The sequence below is a fragment of the Myotis davidii genome, unplaced genomic scaffold (assembly GCF_000327345.1).
Source record: "Myotis davidii unplaced genomic scaffold, ASM32734v1 scaffold38, whole genome shotgun sequence".
In the NCBI taxonomy this organism is placed as follows: Eukaryota; Metazoa; Chordata; class Mammalia; order Chiroptera; family Vespertilionidae; genus Myotis; species Myotis davidii.
The window spans coordinates 125,205-134,032 of NW_006291383.1; the positions used below are offsets into that span (position 1 = coordinate 125,205).

At 46.0% G+C, this 8,828-nt stretch overlaps 1 pseudogene; it reads right to left on the reverse strand.

Annotated features, from left to right (window-relative positions):
• Positions 1–6,989: 6,989 nt before the first annotated feature.
• On the reverse strand, positions 6,990–7,754 carry LOC107183220 (annotated as a pseudogene).
• Between the last annotated feature and the right edge of the window lie 1,074 nt (positions 7,755–8,828).

An 8,828-nucleotide genomic window follows, 5' to 3' on the forward strand; every position in this document is an offset into this window, starting at 1 on the left:
GCTACCCAGCAAAGCTATTATTTAGAATTAAAGGTCAGATAAAGAGCCTCACAGATAAGAAAAAGCTAAAAGAGTTCATCACCACCAAATCCAGTATTATATGAAATGTTAAAGGGGTATCCTTTAAGAAGAAGAAGAGAAAGAAAAGGTAAAGATAAAAAATATGAACAACAAAGTGGCAACAAATACATATCTATCAACAAGTGAATCTAAAAATCAAATGAATAAAAAATCTGATGAACATAATAAATTTGTGAATAGAATTGAATCAGGGGCATGGAAATGCAACAGACTGATAATTCTCAGAGTGACAGGTGTATAGAGTGCAGGAGGAGATTAGACAAAGATCTTATATGCATGTATGCATTACCTATGGACACAGACAATGGTGAGAGCGGAGGGGGGAAAATGGGTGGAGGGGAGCTATGGGGGGGAAAAAGAGGAACAAATGTAATAATCTGAACAATAAAGATTTAATTAAAAAAAATTTAAATAAAAGGCCCACCTACTCCAAGCTCGCAGGCTCGCTCTCACGCTCGCAGGCTCGCTCTAGCGTGCTATGGTTAAATACTGGTGGGTTGATTGATTACTCGGGGGGTGTGATTAAGTAATTAAGCTGTGCAGCCACTCGGAGCCGCCAGGTGCCCACCCTTTAGGTTTGCACAGAACCAACTGGGCCAGAGCCTCAGCTCCTCCCCAGGGATGAAGTTGGCAGCCTGGGCTCCTCGTAGGCCCCCCACGGCCAGTCCCCCCCCCCCTTCGTGTCTCCTAGCTGCTGTGGCTTCCATGACCCGGGCACAGCACTAGCCCTGCCTGGCCTGCGCTCAATCCCTGTTGGCGCTGACGCCATCGCCCCATTTTGCTTCCATTAAAAATGTGTGTGTATTTCTAACCCTCAGCCACCGGCTTCCGCCAGCGGAGGCAGCCTGCGCCCTGGGCAAGGTCACCCCAAAGAGACCATTGGGCCTGTGGCTGCGACAAAGGTGGTTGTGAGCACAGGAGTTGCGGTTGGGGCCACAGGAAGGCTCCAGGGTCTTCACGCCCTTGCAGGCCGCCCACGGGACCTCGCTCAGAGGTGACGCCATCGCCCCATTTTGCTTCCATTAAAAATGTGTGTGTATTTCTAACCCTCAGCCACCGGCTTCCGCCAGCGGAGGCAGCCTGCGCCCTGGGCAAGGTCACCCCAAAGAGACCATTGGGCCTGTGGCTGCGACAAAGGTGGTTGTGAGCACAGGAGTTGCGGTTGGGGCCACAGGAAGGCTCCAGGGTCTTCACGCCCTTGCAGGCCGCCCACGGGACCTCGCTCAGAGGAGAGGGACGCTGGCCAGGCGGGGAGGGGCCCGGTGCTGAGACGGTGCCCCTAGGATCGCCCTGGCTCAGCCTGCCTCACTCACGCCTGCATCGCTGGCATTGGCCAAGCCCCCTAGGCCACCACATCAGCCACCAAACAGGAGCAGATAAGCAGGCCTCAGCGGTCTCCCTGTGCTGTGCGCCTCCTCCTCCTCCAGAGGGAGCCACCGAGGCGAAGGGGAGGGGAGGGCGGTGTGCGACGCGGTCTCACTAGGTGCCTCCCAAAGCCGGTGCTGGGTGTTCGGGTGGATGTTGGACGAGAGGTCCTGCTCGTTCTTCCAAGAACACACAGTCCAGTGGCTCTTCGTTCCCAACAACAGGAATGCAACTGAGACTAACAGACTCCATTTCTCACCCCACAGATGAGCACACCGTCCGAAGGCTAGAGGCACTGGGCAGGGCCTGGGAGCAGGTGCTGCACCCCGGGGTGGGCGTGGAAGCGGCAGCATCGGGCAGGGATCTGTCTTGTCCCCACAGGTAGGGAGACACAGGGACCTGGCTCGCAGCCCCAGCTCGGTAACTCGGTCACACCGGCCACCTGCACAGCGACCTACGTATATAGGGTGTCCCAACATTCACGCAAGATTTGCAATTAAATTGAATTCAATTCAATTGCAAATCTTGCGTGAATGTTGGGACACCCTATACCAGCGATGGCGAACCTATGACACGCGTATCAGAGGTGACACGCAAACTCATTTTTTTGGTTGATTTTTCTTTGTTTAATGGCATTTAAATATATAAAATAAATATCAAAAATACAAATCTTTGTTTTACTATGGTTGCAAATATCAAAAAATTTCTATATGTGACATGGCATCAGAGTTAAGTTAGGGATTTTCAAAATGCTGACACGCCGAGTTCAAAAGGTTCGCCATCACTGCCCTATACCATGGCTCCTGGGGCAGAGCCCGCAGGGCAGAGGGTGCGAGGGCCTGGGTTATTGCGCCCGGGCTGCTGGGACACCAGGCAGCTTTGAGCGAGAGCGAGAGCGAGCTGCGTGCTGCTGTGAAGGTCTTCAGAGCATGAGGCCAAATGAGAAGCAAAATACAGACCTGCAGGGGTGTGGGGAGGAATGTGTCAGCATGTGCTTTTATTTACATAAACAAACAAAAAATGATACAGCTGATGAGGGACTGGGTGTGGCAGACATCTTTAAGATCATACTGAGCTTTGAACTTCAAGCTATCACCCGGCCGGCTAGTGTGGCTCAGTGGATTGAGCATCGATCTCTGACCCAAGAGGTCCTGGGTTTGATTCCCAGTCAGAGCACATGCCTGGGTTGTGGGCTCAATCCCCAGTAGGGGGCGTGCAGGAGGCAGCCGATCAATGAGTCTCTCTCATCGTTGCTGTTTCTATCTCTCTCTCCCTCTCCCTTCCTCTCTGAAATCAATAAAAAATATATATAAAAAGAAAATAATAAATAAAAATCAAACACACACAAAAATATATATGAATACCAAGGAATGCTCCCCTAGTTTGAAGGAAGTTGCTTTACTCTTTGGTTCTCTCTCTCTCTCTCTCTCTCTCTCTCTCTCAACCTCTGGCAAAATGGTGTAGGAATGAGCTTGGGGACAGGAAGACGTAAGTGGCTTTAATGCCAATAATCTCATTGCTTCACCATTAAAATGGTATGTATGGAAATGACAAAAACAGAAGGCTAAAACTGCAACATGTTTGTCATCATTCTAACTTACAAAATGGTAGTCACCATGACTTCTGAAGGAAAGGGCTGATAAGATCTGAATGTACTAGAATCAGACACTAAAGGACATGGTTTGATGCAACGGAGGGAAATAGCCAGAAAAGAACAAAGAAACATACCAGCTCAGTCTCTTTCTTTCTTTTTTTAACATGTGTGGACTTACTGTCTGATTTCCCAAAAGTCTGTGATCTTTATGGAGAGTTAGATGAAGTTATATCTTAATTAGCAGTAGAATGTGTTAGCCCTTTAAACAAAGAAGGAGCAAGAAAAAAGCCTCCCACTTCACCTGCCATTTCCCCTACTACTTTGTCTTCCCCAACTCAAGTGCCTACTTGCACATGGCAGAACTTGCCACATCCTGACCCCACTGCTTGTCCAGGCATTTCTGGAGGCGGTTCCCTCGGCCTGGATGCCCCGCTTCCATCTGCCTGCCCTTCCATGCTGACTCCTTCCCTGCCCTTCAGGAAATCACTGTGTCTCTCGCCACCCCTGACTCTGAGCTGCACGCCGTCAGAACCTTCTCTAGGCATGGTCTCAGCTGGGGTCAGGATGTGGGGTCAGGATGTGGCAAGTTCTGCCATGTGCAAGTAGGCACTTGAGTTGGGGAAGACAAAGTAGTAGGGGAATATATTTCAATAGCAATTGATCTGGAATGAGGTCCCATTACCCAAGTCAAATATCCAAGGAAATTATTAGAAATTGATCCACCTGCTTCAGTGACTGCGTGTGGCCCATGCCTTGAACCCACACGTGGAAACAGAATTGCCTCTGGGCGAGTTAGGAACCTGTGTGTCCCCTTGTCCTTGGTGACCACCCTTGTTGTTTGTGCTGCTTTCCCTTCCTTTCTCCCTCTTGCTTCTTCTCCCCCTCTAAGGCCCTCAGTGTCCTCTGAGTTCTCTGCTTCTTCTCTTATGTAAATAGAAAGCCTATCACTCGTGTTGATGAATGAAACTTCTACACTCATTTGCACAGATGGACTCATAATAGCTGCTCTTTGTTGATGGTTTACCTACATTACTGTACAAAAATCCCACTGGCTCCTTAATCCCTATAAGGGTCCTGTAAGGAAGGTGTAAACTGAAGTCCCCAATCTACAGACTAAGACGATGAGGCTCAGAGAGTGACGGAAATCACCCAGGAGCAAAAGGCAGAGTGGGAGGGGTCCCAGGCCTCACCAAAATCCAGAGCCTGGGCTTCTACCCTCCTTGTGGGGTTGTCTCTCTCAGTGGGACCGGCTGAGTTTTGGGCCTTACCTCAAACTGTGGGATAAAAGTATTTCTCTTTCCTACAGACATTTTAGTCATTGACCAAACCAGAAATCATTAATTTATGGGGAATGAGGGGGGACACAGGAGATCCCTGACATTGTTACTGGCTAAGTTTTCAGGGCTGCCTCCAAATCCCATGGGCTGCCAGACCCTCTTTACAGGCAGGCCCCTGCCCCGCTAGGAAGCCTCTCTGTGGTTAATTACCCCTTGTCCTAAGGTAATGAGGGAACCTGCATCCTTTTTCATAGTCTCTCTCAGCACCTGGGACGCCTCCCCCAATGCCACCCCACACTCCCTACCCACTCCCTACCCACATGCAAAGTCTCCTGGCAGCTGGTTGAGAAATCAGGTCTCTATCTCTCTCATTGCAAACCCAAGCCTTCCTCCCACCTGCACCCAAGGCTCCTGGGTACCAAATGCGTGTGTGCAGGTGTGCGTGTGTGCGTGTGTGTTCACGTGTGCATGTGTGTGTGTGTGTGTGTGTGTCATTCACATTTAAAGATTATTTCTCTAGTTCCTCATATACAAACACACTACCTGCCTCATTCCCTCTCTGCCTCCTATCTTATTTCTATCTTTGCCCAGATATTTCTCAGAGGGCAGGCTGCCCTGCAGCACAATGTGCTCATCAGCTGAAAAACCTCGGTGTCTTGCCTGGGTCCCCACAGCAATGCAAGGAGAGCAGAGCCCAGGAATCGAGCGGGAGTCAATAAGCACTGCCTCGCAGCAAGAATGAGCACCAGACCAGGGAAAAGCAGGTCTCTGTCTGCTCCTGTTTATAAGCATAAAACGTGCACACAGACAGCCCTGAAGTCCTCAGAGAAGCAGGAAAATGCCAGCAGGTAACACATATATTTATCTCAACCAGCTACAAGCACAATGAGTCGTCATTCTGCCCCCGGACACAGCCGGGCTGGACTGGTGGGTCCCTGCTCTCAGGTATTTTAGAGGCCGCACCATGAACACCCTTCCTCTGATTGGCATCTCCAGAGGGTCAATTTCTAGGTATTGATTAGCAGCCTGGCAGCTGAATAACTTCCATTTCTTTCCTGTCTATAAGCACCATGTGTTTGGGGAAAAACAGTAACAGGGAAAGGGAAGTGTGCTAAGCAACTAGTGAAAGGCAAGCCAGGAGAGAGAGGGAGAGAGAGAGAGAGAGAGAGGGAGAGAAGAGAGAGAGAGAGAGAGAGAGAGAGAGAGAAAGGGGGTACACTTTGCTTAGGAACAAGCTCCAGAGAGAGGCAGATGGGATTAGATTTTCCCAAGCACCTTGGATTCCACCAATGAGGCCATGGTGGGGGAAAACAATGGCATTGAATAACGTCCAGTGTGACCTTGAGCACTGCCTGTATTCAATTAAGAGAATGATTTTATGTCAGGAGAATGTGGGGGATCCAGACAGGTTAAGTAAAGTGCCAATGGCCAAAATAAGACTACCATGAGAATTGGAATAAACTTAACCTTGGCAAAATTGTGACCTAGGCAAAAGTATTTTTTAGGATTCTTACCCCCAGTATTTTAATTTACTTTTTTAAACATATAGAAAAGTACTGAATAATATAATATATTCTGCATGTATATACCAGGATAATTGAACACATTTTAATTATATTCTTTTTATGACTTAGCTTCAAAGTCATGTAACGTTATTTCCATTGTACCCCATTGGCAGGGTAGTTCCACGTCCCCTGTAAATGCTAACCAAAGGGCAGAAGAGACTCTTACTTATTTGTTCAAGTTCCGTGAATGTGGTCTCTCTCTCTCTCTTTCTCTCTCTCAAAATGTTGAATTATACTGTACTCACCCTTCTTCTTATTGTGATGATGTGAGATGATAAAATGCCCACGTGATGAGAATAAATGAGGGGAATGATGGAGGCATGATGTAGTGTTAGGCACTATTGACCTTCTGATGACATGTCAGAAAGAGGATCCTCTGCTTCTGGTGATCCTGGATTATGGAACCATCATGTCAATGGTTGAGTATCAGGAGCAGATGATGTTGGTGATTGGGGAAATGTAACCTTTTTAAACTGTGGTTGACCATGTGTAACTGAACTGGTACAAGCAAAACTGCAGGTAAGTGGGGACTACTATAGTAACATGTTAGGCATAAAATTTTTCACAGTATTCACTAGTAATTTTTAAAATCACTACTGCTCCTATTTTCATTCCCTACATTGTTGAGTTTTACCTTAACTTTATACTTTACTCTTTTTTCTGTCTTGACAGAGAATTATTGTCCCCAAAGAATTATCTTCGATTTTGTTCACCTCTACTATTTCTTTGTTTCCTATTTCATTAGTTTTTTCTCTTGATTTTTATTATTAAATTTCTTCTATGTTCTTTGGGTTTTCTCTACTGTCCTTTTGTGAAATGATTGAATTTACTGGGTTTTTTAAATATATTTTATTGATTTTTTTACAGAGAGGAAGGGAGAGAGATAGAGAGTTAGAACCATCGATGAGAGAGAAACATCGATCAGCCGCCTCCTGCACATCTCCCACAGGGGATGTGCCTGCAACCCAGGTACATGCCCTTGACCGGAACCGAACCCGGGACCCCCCAGTCCGCAGGCCGATGCTCTATCCACTGAGCCAAACCGGTTTCGGCTGAATTTACAGTTTTAATTATTCTTTATCTTCTTTTTCTTTTTTTAATGTTTGTCCTTTTTTATTTGTTACTCTTATAAAAATCTCAGTTTTGACTGGACTCAGACTGAGAGGTAGAAGCGCTCAGAGGGGACAGCCTACGTCTCTCGGCGGTGTGTTCCTGGCGGTTTTCTTTGGCCGCTTTCATTCTCTTAGCCAAACGTTTGGCATATTCTCCGGCCTCTTCCTTATTTTTCTTAGCACGTTGTTTCCTCAGGGCAATACTCTGATGTTTGTGTTGCAGGACGTGTGGAGTAACAAGACGCTGAATCTAGGGTGCTTTAGTCCTAGTTTCTTACCTTCTTTGTTTAGGGGCTTTCTCACAACATATTGGCGGACATCTTTAGAGAGATGGAAAAGTTTGCGGATTCTGCTGGCTCTTTGGGGCCCCAGGCAATGAGGCACAGTGGCATCAGTGAGACCAGGATATCCTTCTCCCCCTTTTTTACAATGACCATGTTGAGAACACTGAGATTGGCATCCACAATGCAACCCCGAACACATTTGCACTTTCTCTCCCCAGTTCTCCTTGGCCTCTAACAGGAGTGCCCCGTGCTCAGCAGCAGGTGGACGTGGCCATGAGTCAGACACCCTGCTCCATGGGGACACCGTGTTTGTCATACCCACTACTGATTCAAACCCTTTCCATTCTTCACCCAGAGAGTCAGCAGCAACTGCTGTGGCCATAGCGCTTCTCATAAAAGGTACAAAGTTTGCGTTCATCGTCCACTTCAGTGAGTTTCTCGCAGCCAGTGGCTGGGAAAGAGATGTTTAGCTTCATCCTTAAGCAGCTGGCGTCCTCCAAGGCCCCGTGTCTTTATGTTCTTAATGTGAACATAAGGCTATAAACTCACCTCCAAGCATCACAGTGTGTAGTTCCACTATTTACATCCAGTTCTAAGTATCTGGTCACTTTCACCATGAAACGACCTTTAACCCAGGAGTCCTTTAGGAGCGCAGGCTTTAGTTTTCAAGTATTAAATGTTTCATTTAATTTTTCACTTAATTGCTTTCAATAATAAAAACTGGTTTTAAAATTATGTCCTAATATATGATCATTTTCTTAATGTTTTATATGTTCTTGAAAGGAGCACATAGTGTCCATTTTAACTGGATGCGGGCCTCTATATCTGTATCTCTTATGCCAAATTTTTTGTCATGTTGGACACATATTTCATAGATTGTTTAACTCTTGTTTACTTCATCTAGCAATTTCTAATAGAGGTGTGTTAAAAACGTCCACTCTGGTTATGGTTTAGTTAATTTCTAATTGTTTTAGTTTTTCCTTTACACATTTTAAGGTTTTATGTTGTGTGCATACATGATTATGCTTGTTGTATCTTGTGGATTGTTTTGTAGTATGTTTCTTTAGTCTTAGTAATTCTTTTTTTATTAAATTCTATTTTACTTGACAATACTGTAAATGCTTCAGTAAATTAATACATGCCTTCAATATCATTTCCCAAACTTTTCTTTTTAACCTTTCACTGTTCTAGAACTTGTATGGATTTGGTTTGTTGTTGTTCATTTGTTTCCATCCAGTTTGATAGTTGCTGCCCTTTAATAGATAGATTGATTCAATTATATTTATTGTGATTACATTTTAACTTGTTTCTACCATCTGGTTTCTCATTATTAGCTTTTTACTGATATTAGAGGTACTACAGAGCCTGTCACAGAATCAGACAGCAGTTTAGCTCAGGTCCTACTTGAAAGGATGTGTCTACATCCTCCTACCTTCCTTCCAAGGCTTACAGTGACGAAAAGCCAGAAACCTAGTCAACTCTTGCTGCTGTTTATTTTTCCCAAGGGGAAGCCCCACCCCAGCTCTGCTCTGAGGCAGAGCCCCTTCCAT